The sequence below is a fragment of the Microcaecilia unicolor genome, chromosome 2 (assembly GCF_901765095.1).
Source record: "Microcaecilia unicolor chromosome 2, aMicUni1.1, whole genome shotgun sequence".
In the NCBI taxonomy this organism is placed as follows: Eukaryota; Metazoa; Chordata; class Amphibia; order Gymnophiona; family Siphonopidae; genus Microcaecilia; species Microcaecilia unicolor.
The window spans coordinates 54,013,028-54,029,216 of record NC_044032.1 but is presented as its reverse complement, the minus strand read 5'-3'; positions in this window follow the sequence as shown (position 1 = coordinate 54,029,216).

Below are 16,189 nucleotides of genomic sequence, written 5' to 3'. Positions count from 1 at the left end.
CAGTGGTCACTGACTTTCTCCCACCCCTCAAAGATGTAAATGAAATAGTACACACCAGCCTCTATGATAGCTTCCGATGTTATAGCCAGCCCTATTAGAGCAGCAAGAATGTGTCTGGAATAGACTAGTAGCTGGTGAATGCACTGTAGAGAACGGGACCCTGGCCCATAATCCACTCAAACTATTCCACTTGTGGTGGAAAGTGTCAGCCCTCCAAAACCTACTGTACCCACATATAGGTGACACCTGCAGCCATAGGGCTATTGTAGTGGTGTACAGTTGGGTACAGTAGGTTTTTCATGATTTTCAAGGGCTCACCATACAACGTAAGGGAGTAAATGTGAGATGTGTATCTTGGACCTATTATATGACGACCACTGCAGTGCCCCCTAGAGTGCCCCACTGCTCTGCTGGGATGCCTATCAGGCTTATTTTTGAAAGTGATCGCCGGCCATTTCCCAACATAAATTGGAAGATGGCCGGCGATCTCCTGAACCCGGCCAAATCGGTATTATCGAAAGCTGATTTTGGCCGGGTTCAACTGCTTTCTGTCGCGGAGCCGGCAAAACATCAAGGGGGCGTGTCGGTATGGTAGTGAAGGCGGGATGGGGGCGGGACTGGGGTGTGCTCACGAGATGGCTGGCTTCGCCTGATAATGGAAAAACAAGCCAGGCTTGACGAGCATTTCGCCAGCTGTACTTGGCCCCTTTTTTTTCACGACCAAGCTTCAAAAAGGTGCCCCAACTGACCAAAAGACCACTGAAGGGAATCGGGGAAGACCTCCCCTTACTCCCCCAGTGGTCACCAATGCCCTCCCACCCAAAAAAAAAAATTTAAAACATTTTTTTGCCAGCCTCAAATGTCATACCCAGCTCCATGACAGCAGTATGCAGGCCCTGGAGCAGTTTTTAGTGGGTGCAGTGCACTTCAGACAGGTGGACCCAGGCCCACCCCCCCCCCCCCACCTGTTACACTTGTGGTGGTAAATGGGAGCCCTCCAAAACTCACTGTAACCACATGTAGGTGCCCCCCTTACCCATAAGGACTATGGTAATGGTGTAGAGTTGTGGGGAGTGGGTTTTGGGGGGTGGGGTGAGATTTGGGGGGTCAGCACCCAAGGTAAGGGAGCTATGCACCTGGGAGCTATTTTAATGGGTTTTTTTTTTTAATTTTTAAAAGTGCCCCCTAGGGTGCCCGGTTGGTGTCCTGGCATGAGAGGGGGCCCAGAGCACTACAAATGCTGGCTCCTCCCACGACCAAATGCCTTGGATTTCGCCGGGTTTGAGATCACCGACATTATTTTCCATTATGGCCAAAATCCGGTGCCGGCCATCTCAAACCTGGCGAAATCTGACATTTGGCCGGGCCCAACCGTATTTGCAAAGAAGAAGATGGCCGGCCATCTTTTTTCAAAAATACAGTTGGCTCCACCCACTTGCGGCGCCAGCCCCAAAGATGGGCGGCCAGCTATTTTGCCGGCGCCGTTCAATTATGCCCCTCCATATGTCCATTATACTAGGAAAGTTGGCTCCTCCTACATCCCAATGTCTTGATTTTGTGCATTTTTCATTTGGCCATTTTTATTTTAAAAATAGTCCAAAAAAATAGACGCGTTAAACAAAACATCCTCTAGGAAATGGCCATTTTCAAAGAAAAAAGATATACGTTTTTCTGGTTTGAAAATGGTCATTTTCACTACTTGATTTTTGGACATTTTCAGCAAAAAGTTGGATTTAGACGTCATATCGAAAATGCCCCTCCACGAACCTATTCTTGTTTATAGAACATGTGGCAATTAGGCCCCTATGGGCTCCTATATATAGGCACACTTTCTAGAATTATGCCCTTAATATGATTTTACTATAAGTCTAGTTCAATAGCATGTGTTAACAGCATTAGCATCTGCAACACGGTGCTGCATGTCAAGAATTCTAGCTGATAGTTCAGGCAAAGTTGCAATATATCTGTGTTATTTATCAAATATATGTGTACATATATTGAGGTAATTTCACAAAAGGACACCTCTGTGAAATGTTCACAATGGAGCATATTTTATAAAATCACATATACGCATTTATAATATTTAAGAACAGGATAGTCATAGCCATACTGGATCAGACCACTGGCCCTTGCCTCAAACTCTGGCCAATCTGGGTTACAAGTACCTGGCAGAAACTCAAACAGTAGCAACATTCTATACCAGGGGCGTATCTGGACTCCGGCGGTAGGGGGGGCCAGAGCCAGAGGGAGGGGGCACATTTTAGCCCCCCCCCCCCCCCGCCATTGCCGGACACCCCCTCCCTTCCCGCTGCCAACCCTCCCTCCCCACCGTCGCTTACTTTTGCTGGCGGGGGACCCCAACCCCCGCCAGCCGAGATCCGCTTCCTCCTCCGAGTCCTACCTTTAAAAATATTTCTTCAGCTGGCGGGGGACTCCAACCCCCGCCAGCCGACCCGAGATCTTCTTTAACTTTCTTCTATCTTCGTCCTCCGCGTGGCCGGCGACATGTTGCTGCTGTTGTGCAAAGCTGAAATCCAGTTTCAGAGTCTGACGTCGCAGCAAAATCTGAGGGGGCCCAGGCCCCTGTGGCCCCATGCAGATACGCCCCTGTTCTATACTACCAATCCTAGGGCAAGTAGTGGCTTCCCCCATGTCTATCATAATAGCAGACTATGGACGTTTTCTCCAGGAACTTCTCCAAACCTTTTTCCTTTTTTAAATCCAGAAACACTAACCACTGTTACCACATCCTCTGGCAACGAGTTCCACAGTTTAACTATTCTTTAAGTGAAAAAAATTTTTCTATTTGTTTTCAAAGTATTTCCATGCAATTTCATTGAGTGTCCCCTGGTCTTTGTAGTATTTGAAAGAGTAAAATGTTGGTTCCCTTTTACCCATTCCACACCATTCAGGATTTTATAGACCTCAATCATATCCCCCCTCAGCCATCTCTTTTCCAAGCTGAAGAGTCCTAACCTCTTTAGCCTTTCCTCATATGAGAGCAGTTTCATCCTCTTTGTCATTTTAGTCGTGCTTCTCTGAACCTTTTCTAATTCGGCTACTTTTTTTTGTGATATGGTGACTAGAATTGAAAGCAATATGGGCTCTTACAAAGAGAGAAATCACATTAGCAACTTAACACACGCCAAAAGGTATCTGCCACACTAAATCTTCTCCAAAATTCAAAGCACATACTCATCTATTGATTCCCCCACATTATAATAATTCATTGTTCTACTAAGGTTTCAGCAGATACTGAGTCATATTTATACGTTGAATATATCAGATTCTATCAAGCCTCTTCTTTAATGTGCTTCTTATTCTTACAACAAGTGAGAATTAATTTCAAGGCTCTAATGATGATAAAATGCAATTTAAACTATTTTTCTGATGAAGAGATATTCTAAGTCAAGAAAACATATTTCTATATCACAGTAGCAAAAGACAAATCACCTTGAATATCTGAAAGTTTGCACTTACTACATAGTTTGTTACCTTTAGATTGTAAGCTCTCTTGAGCAGGGACTGTCCTTCCCCATGTTTAAACTTGTACAGCGCTGCGTAACCCTGGCAGCGCTATAGAAATGCTAAGTAGTAGTAGTAGTAGTAGTAGTAGTAATAGTGATTATTCGCATGCTTGCATCCATTGGCCAGAAATGGGCCACTAACCAATAAGAGATCCCAAAGGTTACTATATCAGTCCCACTATAGGAAAAGCAGGACAGAAGAAAATTAGGGCGCCTTTTTCTAAGCCATGCAGGCGCCCACGCATGCCCAATGCACGCTAAATTGGGCATGCCTTTGCAGTAATTTCAATTTTGGCATGCATCTGTTATGCACATAGTGGACGTGAGCCAAATGGCATCTGATGCACAAAGGTCATTACCGCCCAAATTCTTTACCATGGTAACATAGTAGATGATGGCAGAGAAAGACCTGCATGGTCCATCCAGTCTACCCAACAAGATAAACTCATATGTTCTACTTTATGTGTATACCTGACCTTGATTTGTATCTGCCATTTTCAGGGCACAGACCGTAGAAGTCTGCCCAGCACTAACCCCACCTCCAAACCACTAGCCCCACCTCCCACCACCGGCTCTGCCACCCAATCTCCACTAAGGTTTTGAGGATCCATTCCTTCTGAACAGGATTCCTTTATGTTTATCCCACGCATTTTTGAATTCTGTTACCGTTTTCATCTCCACCACCTCTCGCGGGAGGGCATTCCAAGTATCCACCACTCTCTCCATGAAAAAATACTTCCTGGCATTTTTCTTGAGTCTGCCCTCCTTCAATCTCATTTCATGTCCTCTAGTTCTACCACCTTCCCATCTACGGATTAATACCTTTCAAATACATCTGTATCATATCACCTCTGTTTCTCCTTTCCTCCAGGGTATACGTGTTTAGGTCAGCAAATCTCTCCTCATACGTCTTGTAACACAAATCCCATACCATTCTTGTAGCTTTCCTTTGCACCGCTAGGTCTATGGCTGGTGGTAAAGTCTCAGACCCAAAATGGACATGCGACAATTTTGATTTTGCCGCAAATCCATTTTTGTGAAAAAAGAGGCCTTTTTACAGGCACGCTGAAAAATGGATTGACGCGCGCCCAAAACCCGCGCTTACACTACCACAAGCCATTTTTCAGCACTCCTTTGTAAAAGGACCCCTTAATTATTAGAAACTGCATATTCTCCTTTCTACAGAGGTGGTAAAGTTCAAATTGCAAATTTAAGTCTAGCCCTAGAGAACAGATGATCCAATGGGAGCTTCCATAATGCAGATCAATTCTAGTGATGTCCCGAAAATTATTTTTAATTAATTTAGAGCTAAACAATACTGGGAATTATTTCTGCACAGCACATGTTTTTCTTTCCTCAAAGGCACGAGTATAATTTGCACATAAAACCAAAGTGGAAAAGCCTAATGGAGTCAAACCACACACAAAAGAAAAATGTCTCGTTCATTCCACCAGGGTTACATAAGAACATAAGTATTGTCATACTGGGAAAGGCCGAAGGTCCATCAAGCCCAGCATCCTGTTTCCAACAGCGGCCAATCCAGGTTACCAGTACCTGGCAAAATCCCAAAACAATACAATACTTTTTATGCTGCTTATCCTAGAAATATAGACAGCAAGCAGTGCTATTGCTTGTTGCGGGGACGTCTCATCCAGTCACAAAGGCAATTATAATCACGTGAGTGATAAGCCTGCAGCTGTGACAATTTTGTAATCATAGACAGCCCCCTTCCACCTAAAGTGCAACTAACACTCAAAAATATATATTAAATTAGTGCTCTATAAACCATAAATGACTATGTTAGTCTCTTTTTGTAATTTTTCATATTTCACTTCTGTTGCACAATGTCTTAACTGTAGCACACTTGCTTAAACTTTTGCCAATAACAGAAAACAATGAAGCTGCCACAAACTTCACAGTGTCAGGCACAGTTCATGCTGTATTGTGCCATGTAACAAACTGGTGTGGCTTGCTAAATCACTCTAGTGATCACTCCTGCTAGTGATCTTTGCTAATGAAACGAGCCCGTACAGGAAGAATTTCCCAGACAAAGCTGTCAGTGCGTTTTCTATTTCTGTTGATGGCTCTCTCATTCTCCCTGTCTCCTCAGCTCGAAACCTTGGGGTCATCTTTGACTCTTCTCTCTCCTTCTCTGCTCATATCCAGCAGAGCGCCAAGACCTGTCGTTTCTTTCTTTACAACATCCATAAAATCCGCCCCTTTCTTTCCGAGCACTCTACCAAAACCCTCATCCACACCCTTGTCACCTCTCGTTTAGACTACTGCAATCTGCTTCTTGCTGGCCTCCCACTTAGTCACCTCTCCCCTCTCCAATCGGTTCAAAACTCTGCTGCCCATCTCGTCTTCCACCAGGGTCGCTTTACTTATACTACCCCTCTCCTCAAGTCGCTTCACTGGCTCCCTATCCATTTTTGTATCCTATTCAAACTTCTTCTAGTAACCTATAAATGTACTCACTCTGCTGCTCCTCAGTATCTCTCCATACTCGTCCTTCCCTACACCCCTTCCCGTGCACTCCGCTCCATGGATAAATCGTTCTTATCTGTTCCCTTCTCCACTACTGTCAACGCCAGACTTCGCGCCTTCTGTCTCGCTGCACCCTACGCCTGGAATAAACTTCCTGAGCCCCATCTTGCCCCATCTTGCCCCATCCTTGGCCACCTTTAAATCTAGACTGAAAGCCCACCTCTTCAACATTGCTTTTGACTCGTAACCACTTGTTACCACTCACCTCCACCTACCCTCATCTCCTCCTTCCTGTACACATTAATTTATTTGATTTGCTTACTTTATTTTTTGCCTATTAGATTGTAAGCTCTTTGAGCAGGGACTGTCTTTCTTCTATGTTTGTGCAGCGCTGCATATGCCTTGTAGCGCTATAGAAATGCTAAATAGTAGTAGTAGTAGTAGTGCGAAACAGGCTCCTTTCGGGATCTAGTGTACATCGTGGACAAATTGCAGATGAGTACCACAATTTTGTATCTGGGATGAATCACAGAGAAGGACTTTATTTAAAGAAGTGATTTAGCAAGCCACACCAGTTTGTTACATGGCACAATACAGCATGAACTGTGCCTGATACTGTGAAGTTTGTGGCGGCTTCATTGTTTTCTGTTATTGGCAAAAGTTTAAGCAAGTGTGCTACAGTTAAGACATTGTGCAACAGAAGTGAAATATGAAAAATTACAAAAGAGACTAACATAGAGGGGCATAATGGAACAGAAACGCCTATCTCCATGGGCGTTAATCTCCGAGAACGGGTCCGTGAAGGGGCGGACCGAACCGTATTATCGATAAAAAATAGACGCCCATGTTTTATTCGCCAATGTGTGAGCTGGGCGTTTTTGCTTTTCAGCGATAATGGAAAAGGAAAGTGCCCAGCTCAAAAACGAATAAATCCAAGGCATTTGTTCGTGGGAGGGGCCAGGATTCGTAGTGCACTGGTCCCCCTCACATGCCAGGACACCAACCGGGCACCCTAGGGGGCACTTTTACAAAAACAAAAAAACAGGTAAAAGAGCTCCCAGGTGCATAGCACCCTTCCATTGTGTGTTGAGCCCCCCAAATCCCCCTCAAAACCCACTGCCCACAAGTCTACACCATTACTATAGCCCTAAGGGGTGAAGAGGGGCACCTACATGTGGGTACAGTGGGTTTGGGGGGGTTGGACGACTAATAAGCATTAAGCAGCACAATTGTAACAGGTAGGGGGGATGGGCCTGGGTCCACCTGCCTGACGTCCACTGCACCCCCTAACAACTGCTCCAGGGACCTGCATACTGCTGCCTGGGAGGAGGGTATGACATTTGAGGGTGAAAATAAAAAGTTGTGAAACATCATTTTTTTGTGGTGGGAGGGGGTTAGTGACCACTGGGGGAGTCAGGGGAGGTCATCCCCGATTCCCTCTGGGGGTAATCTGGTCATTTAGGGCACTTTTTGGGGCCTTATTCGTGAAAAAAACAGGGTCCAGGAAAAGTGCCCTAAATTCTAGCTACAAACGCATCCATTATCGGCGAAGGGCGCCCATCTCTGTTCGGGTGATAACCACGCCCCAGTTCCGCCTTTGACACGCCTTCGACACGCCCCCGTCCACTTTGTCCGCATCCGCGACGGAGTGCAGTTGAAAGCGTCCCAAATTCGGCTTTTGATTATACCGCGTTATTCGTTTTTGTGAGATAAACGCCCATCTCCCGATTTAGGTCGGAACTTGGGCGTTTTTCTCGTTCGATTATAAGCTGGCTAGTCATTTATGGTTTATAGAGCACTAATTTAATATATATTTTTGAGTGTTAGTTGCACTTTAGGTGGAAGGGGGCTGTCTATGATTACAAAATTGTCACAGCTGCAGGCTTATCACTCACGTGATTATAATTGCCTTTGTGACTGGATGAGACGTCCCCGCAACAAGCAATAGCACTGCTTGCTGTCTATGTTTCCACAAAGTAAAGATTGTGTTGGGCACGGAACATAAAAGTGGAACATTGCCATATAGGATATTTTTTGATTATCCTAGAAATAAGCAGTGGATTTTTTCCAAGTCCACTTTAATAATGGCTTATGGACTTGTCTTTTAGTAAGCTATCCAAACATTTTTTAAACCCCACTAAGCTAACTGCTTTTACTACATTCTCTGGGAAAGAATTCCAGATTTAATTACACGTTGATTGAATAAATATTTTCTCTGATTCATAAGTACGTAAGTACAAAAGTATTGCCATACTGGAACAGACCGAAGGTCCATCAAGTCCAGCGGTAAATCCAGGTCACAAGTACCTGGTAAGATCCCAGCACAGTAAAACAGATTTTTTTAATGCTGCTTATCCTAGAAACATGCAGTGGCTTTTCCCTATTCTATCTTAATAATGGCTTTCTTTTAGAAAATTATCCCTTTTAAAACCCTGCTAAGCTAACTACTTTTACTACATTCTCTGGCAACGAATTCCAGATTTTAATTACACATTGAATGAAGAAATATTTTCACCAATTTGTTTTAAATTTACTACTTTGTAGCTTCATTGCGTGCCCCCTAGTCAGTGGCGTAGCCCCGTGCAGGACATAAGGCGTCAAAACAGCTGATCGCAGGAACTACGTTGAATGAAGGCGCTACTCCGGCGCGGAAGAAGACTCTCTTTGGCTGGCGGGGTTCGGGGACCCCCGCCAGCAAAAAAGGTATCTGATGCGGGGGCGGGCGGCGACGGCGTGGGAGAGTTGGTGGCTGGAGGGGGTTCAAGGGGATCATCGGCAGGCCGGCAGGGGGGTCTAATGTGGTGGTGGTGGTGGCAGCTCGGGGAGGCGGCGGGGGGGGGGGGCGGCTAAACAGTGTCCCCCACCTCGGGCTCTGCCCCCCCCTCCCAGCAAGGTCTAGCTACGCCCCTGCCCCTAGTCCTAGTATTTTTGGAAAGAGTAAACAAGTAATTCACGTCTACATGTTCCATTCCACTCATTATTTTATAGAACTCTATCATATCTCCATTCAGCCGTCTCTTCTCCAAGCTGAAGAGCCCTAGTCAATTAAGCCTTTTCTGCACAGGCCCTCTTTTGCCGCAGCTTGGTAAAAGGGGCCCTAAGATTGCTGCAGTTTTAATAATTTTTTATAAATTTTGTAGAAGAGAGCAAATCAAGCACAAATAAAAACCAAGACATCCTGGAAATGCACTGATGTTTACCACTGTATTTTCCCAGGAAATCATCCATATTCTATAATATCTCAACTGTTCATTCCACAATGTCTCAAACGCTTCCAGTTATTATCCACACAATCAAAACATCTCAACAAGGGTCCTTGTTTTACCGAATCCGTGGCTGCTTCAGGGAATAATGATCCCTTCTTGGGGTGTTTTGACTGTATGGGTAACAGTAGTAATTCAGCAGTTGTTATTTGATATTATCTTAGCTTATCTGCTGTACCTATTTTTGTGATTGTGGGATCTTAAAGGGAGCAATGTTAAATGAATTGTACATGGACCCCATCCCCAAAAGTGTTCCCACTACTCTGGAAGACACCCCTGTAGCACTAACTTACAACCCGTTCATCCCCATAAGACATTCCTAGAACCCCCCCAACCCTCCAACATACCAAAGATGTCTTAGGACTTACCAGACATTTCCCTGGTGTCTAGTGATTGGGATAGGAGCCACCTCCAGTCTTTTTTGTCCTATTGGTTTCTGGGTACAAAATGGTGTTTGTTGATCCCTAATAATAATCATAAAGTACTGCCTCTAGGAGTCAAGCTACCAAATAAATACATATGCTAATTCCTGTGTTAAATGCATAGCATGGAATAGGGAAAGAAATGGTCAGGAAATGGATTCGATGTGTGACTCACAGCTAACACATGATAACTTACCACACATTGGGCCTTATTCTATAAAGGTTATGCTCCTAAATTTATACTCTTTAATTATGAGCGTAATCTATGCTCCTAAATGTATGCTCAGGGCCCACCAACTAGTGCTCAGGCCCACCCAACAGTAGTACACATTTAGCGGTAGCTGGTGGGAATCCCAAGCTCTGCCAGTTGAAGACTTCTCCCTGATGGTAACAAAAATGCTGCTCTCTACGACACTAGTACCTGCGAATGCTCAGTTTTCAGCACATGCCTGCTGCAGATGGCCAAGGTGGAGCGAAGCATTTGCCCACCAGCTGAGATATTCTTTTGGTGGGGGTGGGGGGGGGAGAACACTTGGTGCCCACCCACTTCTTGCCTAGGCCCACCCAAAATCTGCTGTCTGGCTACGCCCCTGGCAGTAACTGAAAAACTCTATAGCACTTTAGGGGAAGGGGAATGGGATTTGATATACTGCCTTTCTGTGGTTACAATCAAAGCAGTTTTCATATTATATGCAGGTACGTTTCTGTCCATAGTGGCTCAAAATCGTTTTTGTTTCTTTGTTTCTTTGTTTTGAACCTGAGGAAATTAGAAGGTAAAGTGACTTGCTCAGGGTTACAATTAGTTGCAGTGCCTTCAATTTCCACTGCAGCTTTTTGTGACTCTGGGCAAGTCACTTAGGGCCCCTTTTACTAAGCCGTGTAAGTGCCTACACGCTCTGAATGTGTGCCAAATTGGAGTTACCGCCCGGTTATCTGTGGCCATTGTGGTCATTTCAATTTTGGCATGCATTCATTACACACATCTGAAAAATATTTTTTATTTTCTGGCTCACGTAATGGACGCGTGCCAAGTGGCATTTGACGCGCATAGGCCATTACCAGCCAGATTCTTTACCGCTAGGTCAATGGCTGGCGGTAAGGTCTCAGACCCAAAATGGACACGGGCAACTTTGATTTTGCCGCATGTCCATTTTCGGCAAAAAAGAGGCCATTTTTTCAGCGCGCCTTTGTTAAAGGACCCTTTAACTCTCCATTGCCCCTGGTATAAAATAAGTACCTATATATATACTAAGTAAACTTCTTTGATTGTAACAACAGAAAGGTGAATATCAAATCCCCTTTCCTTGATGGAATAGCCTTAGGGTTGGTGCATTGGGCTGGGAAACTGGGTTCAATTCCCACTGTACCTCCTTGTATTCCTTGGACTGTGAGCCTACTTGGACAGAGGAAGTTCCTGCATGTAATAAATGTAAACCGCTTTGATTGTAACAAAGAAAAAGGCAGTATATTAAATCCATGACTCTCAGTTACCGCAGGACACTTGAGCTCATTCCATGGTACACCATTTGAAGCTGCATTGGGCAAATGTTAACACCTAACGCAACTTAGTAAAAGGGTCCCTATGCTTGTTAGCTGCTTAATGCTTAAATTATAGTGCAGCAACAGCACGTACAAATTAGGTAATGTGGAAAATAAAATTTGGGGGCATGGAATGGTTGGGGACTTTTGTTACTGTGGCAAATAAGGAGGATCAGTTAATACTGCGTGAACATGTGTAGCTAACTGGATTGTGCCTTATCTGCCTTGCAGAACCATGAATAAATGAAAACAAATCTACTGTAATGGATTTTATCCTTTCCATTGTATTTCATAGGTTCACTTCTGTTGGCTCATGTGCTGTTTCTTAACGAGAGGTAAGAAAATCTTGTTGATATATTTAAAATATAAAATATATTTCACACTAATCATGTGACCCTGCTATAAAACCATTGTGTTTTGTTGATCACTGAGCATTGAAATATCTTTATTAATTTGCTGCCAGTTGAGGCAAACACCAAGTTTAATTCTTTCTGTCATTTGAGCATTATAAAGCTACAACAATCACCAAAATTTACATCTTTTCCACTGTCTCTAGTATTATTGTCTCCTGTTCACATCAGTGGCTTCAATGGTGTCATTTTTTAATTATATTTGCATAATTAGTAGGTTGATCTGATGATAACAGCTTTATGAGCTCTATAGGAATAAAATCAACTGTTCATGGCAGCCATCTTTTGTATCAGTTGAATTTCCATAAATCGTGGAAGAATGAGGGCTTGACATTTTTTATATATAAATCAGGGTCTAAATAATTGCAGAAAAATATGATACATACTTAAAACAAAAATGCAAGTTAGTTTTTCATTTGGCTAAAAGGGAAAGTGCACTGAGAATTCCACTCCAGCCTACACCAGGCCATTCTCATCAATAGGCAGTTGTATATTACAGACAGGTGGAAATTTTAGTACTGTCATTTACATCTGCTTTGCATGCAAAATAGAAAAGATCATCTGGCTTTTTATACTATTTCTTTAGTATATGTTTATGAGGTTTAGAAATTGTTGCCAAGCCTTCAAACTTGACAAAAGTATTTGAGAAATGCTACAGTTAAAAAAAAACAAAAAACCCACAAAAAAACAGAAACCAGTCTTCAAACCAAACATTTCCACATTTTCAAGTTCACCAAAAGAAGGAGGAAGTGGCAAATGTGAAAAATACAAGTAAAAACATTCTTTATTTGATATTAAACAAAAACTGGAATCCAAAAAGCAAATACCTTATGTCCCAAATACCACATCCAGAAGTCCTTATTTACCCGAGTGTTAGTGGTAAGGATCTGCAATTGTTTGAAATATTATAGAATATGTCAACAAGATCAACCAGAATGCACCTTGCTAACTTGATCCTCGCCACAAATTTGAACCATATCTTCACCACGTACACCACCGCTACTGGCCAACACACCTTCCACAAAACCTAGACACACACAACCACCGTTTCTCATGAACACCCAAATAACATATTTGAATCTTTGACATAGAAACAGATCATTTCATTAAATGTAACAATTTGATTTTGTTTGTAAGCCGCATTGAAACAATCCAAATTGGAAAAAGTGGGATATAAATGCCAAAATAAATAAATAAAAATAAATAAAGATATCCTGTCATTTTACATCATTTTCAAAATGGAATAATAGAAAGAAACCTAGGGGGCAACATTCAGCCAGTGATGATGAGAGTTTTTTTTAGCCACCGCCAATGTTGTTCCTGGATATTCGATGTCATTGAAAATCTAGGTTTATGCGGCTGGCTATCTCTTATGCAGTTAAGAGCGATATTCAGCACTTAAGCGCATAAAGATAGGACTGACTTTTATGCGATCCAATTTAACGGATAAACTTAGGGACCTGTTTACTAAGCCGCGTTATAGGCGCATTAATGTCTTTAACGCACGATAACCATATACACACATTAACCGTGTACACGCCTACAATATCCCTATAGGCACCTACATGGTTAGTGAGCGTAGGTGCATTAAAAATGCTAACGCGCCTTAGTAAACAGGGTCCTTAGATTGTTAAGTGCTGAATATTGGTACTTAACTGTATAAGTGCTGACTCCACCTATGGACTACCTACAAAATAGCTGGCTTGAATTTAGTAGTCTGCGGTGTTATTCAGCAGCACTAACCAGTTGAGAGTGCCATGGTAGCCATTACTGCTATGGCCACAGAAATTATCACGGTAATGGGGGAAAATTCTTGGGGTACTTCCAGGGCTTTTTTTGATGGGGAATTTGGGGGTACTGAGTACCGGCACCTTTTCCATTGGCTGCTAAAATTGACCCATGGTCCCCAAGTTTTAATGAAAGAGCTCAGGCTCTACACACCAATTCTGCCTTGTCATAGGTTCTGTGACTGGTTTGCAGGGGGCCTGGCTATTGTGGGGAGGGTCCCTCAGTGATTACCCCCACCCCTGAAGGGTGGCCTAGCATTTGAGTACCAGCACCTTTTTCACTAGAAAAAGTGCACTGGGTACTTCTATGGTAATATGGATAAATGGCTGGCTGGCTGCCTCACTCTGAGCTTCAGGGCACTCCCTAGGCTTACCTTAAAGAGTCCTCTTTGGGGGCAGAAAAGAATTCCACTCTTTCCTGCCCATTGCTGCTTCTTCAAAATGGATGCCAAGACTTCCTGTGGTAGCCTTGAAAGACTGGGGATGGAGAATGCAGGGTCGGTGAGGAGATGGTGTTATGAAGTCTGCTTGACTGTGGGAATGGAGTGGAACGGGAAACTGTTGTGGAGAGGAAAAGGGTGAATCTTTGTTCCTACATCACTCTCTACAGTTAAGTGCCACTGAATATCAGTGGATAGCCCAGAACCAGTGATTTAACCAATGAGAAGCCATTTGTGGAATCATGTAGTGTATAGTATAGCATAAATATCATAATATTCAGTTTGAAAAACAAGTAGGCTTCTATTGGCAGGCAATGCAATGTTCTGAGCAAAGGAGGTTACTCAATCAAATTTCCAAACCCGACATAACAGTCTTGTGTCTGTATTCTGTCGTGTCTGTAAATGCTTGGATGTTTTTGCCGTGGTTCCAACATATGATATGCAAAACTAACCAAAACAAAAACATTTTCCAAAGCACACTCCTAGAGAACCCAGTTTTCTGATATTTTAGGAAACTTTCCAATGGGGAAGCAGTAAAATACCTCACTTTCTGATCAATTTCAAATCAAACTTTTAAAGAAATTCAACCCACAAAGAGAATACCATCTGTCACAACCCCTGGTAAAAACCTTTTGCTTTTTACTGGATCCCTTTGCATAAGTACAGAAAAATCTTAAGGACTCTTTTACCAAGCTGCAGCAAAAGGGGGCTAGCACTGGCATTGGTGTGTTATGCGCGCTGAGGCCCTCATTTAACGCAGCTGGTAAAATTAAGTCTCGCCTTCCTGCAGAAAATAGTCATGTGGCAAGTAAAGCACTTGCAGTGCAGCCTTTTCTGGGGGGGGAGAAGCTCTTACCACCACCTATTGAGGTGGCAGAAAGGGCTCCCGCATAAACCCAGTGGTTAACCAGTGCACTGCCCGATGATCGCCGGGCACACTCCAGTGTTACAAAATAAATACATTTTTGTAGCACTGGAAATGGAGCACTAGGAGTGGGAAGTACCACCGGGCTGCTATGGTAGCCCGATGGTACTTCCTGTATAGTGAACGGTAAGCCTGCGTTGGGTTTACCACCGCTTAGTAAAAGGAGCCCTTAATCTCCTGTCTGTACAAGAGAGAATCTCCATTACAGAGAGAGGTTTTCAAAATCCAGCCTGTTTTGGGTTCCAAAGCAAAAGTCACTGAAAGTGAGGCTTTAGCTAGTGTCGCTTGCACTACTAAATGAAAAACACATTGAAAGTGCAATTCTATAACCTAGGCATTTATAGAGGAGTGACCTAGTGGTTAGCGTGGTGGACGTTGGTCCTGGGGAACTGGGTTCAATTCCCACTGCAGGCACAGGCAGCTCCTTGTGACTCTGGGCAAGTCACTTAACCCTCCATTGCCCCAGGTACAAATAAATTCCTGTATATAATATGTAAGCCGCATTCAACCTGGGAGTGGGAAAGCGCAGGGTACAAATGTAATAAAAATAAAATAAATATATAAATGTTTAGAATGCCAACACATATATGTATATGTGCAAAAACCCACTTAACTTACATAGCACACATTTGCCAGGGATATGCAAAGGTGAAGCAATAGCAGGACATAGGTGTGTCACATTTAGACACCCACATCTATGCTAGCTCTATGGCTGGTGTAAATGGGTGCCTAAATGTTAGATGTGTCAATACTGGCTTACTCTAGTATTCTATAATGGAACCTAGGTGCTTAAGTTCCATTATAGCATAGGCTCCACACTCCCACCATCGGGATGCCTAAACGGAGATGCCCAGCTATAGACTTGTCTCTAAATGCTAGATTCTATATATGGCACCGGGAGTCGTGCCTAACTTTAGGCGCAGTCATTTACACCAACAGAAATATGATGCAAATGTACATGCCTAAACTGGGTGCAAATCCCCCTTATGCTATATCAATGCATATAAATGCTTGGAATGCCCCCATTCTTCCCATAACCCAACCATTTCCGTGCCTCTTTTTTCTTACTCGCATGTAAAATTTAGGTGCATAAATTCCAATTAAATCTAATTAATGCCAAAAATTATTGGCACTGTTTAGCTCGTCATTCAATTAAATTGTGCATGCAAATTGGGCATGTGCCAAATTTGCATGTGCAATTTCTGGCAACTTGTATAGAATTAGGGGGTAAGTGCACAACCCTAATTCCATCTATCCAAGAAAATCAAACCATACTTCTTCATTTCATCTGTTTCAATAATCCTCTGCTTGATAATAGACTCTTGAGGTGGATGGCATCACTTCAATGAAAATGCTAGTATTTCTAAAATACAGTGTTTGAACGTTCTA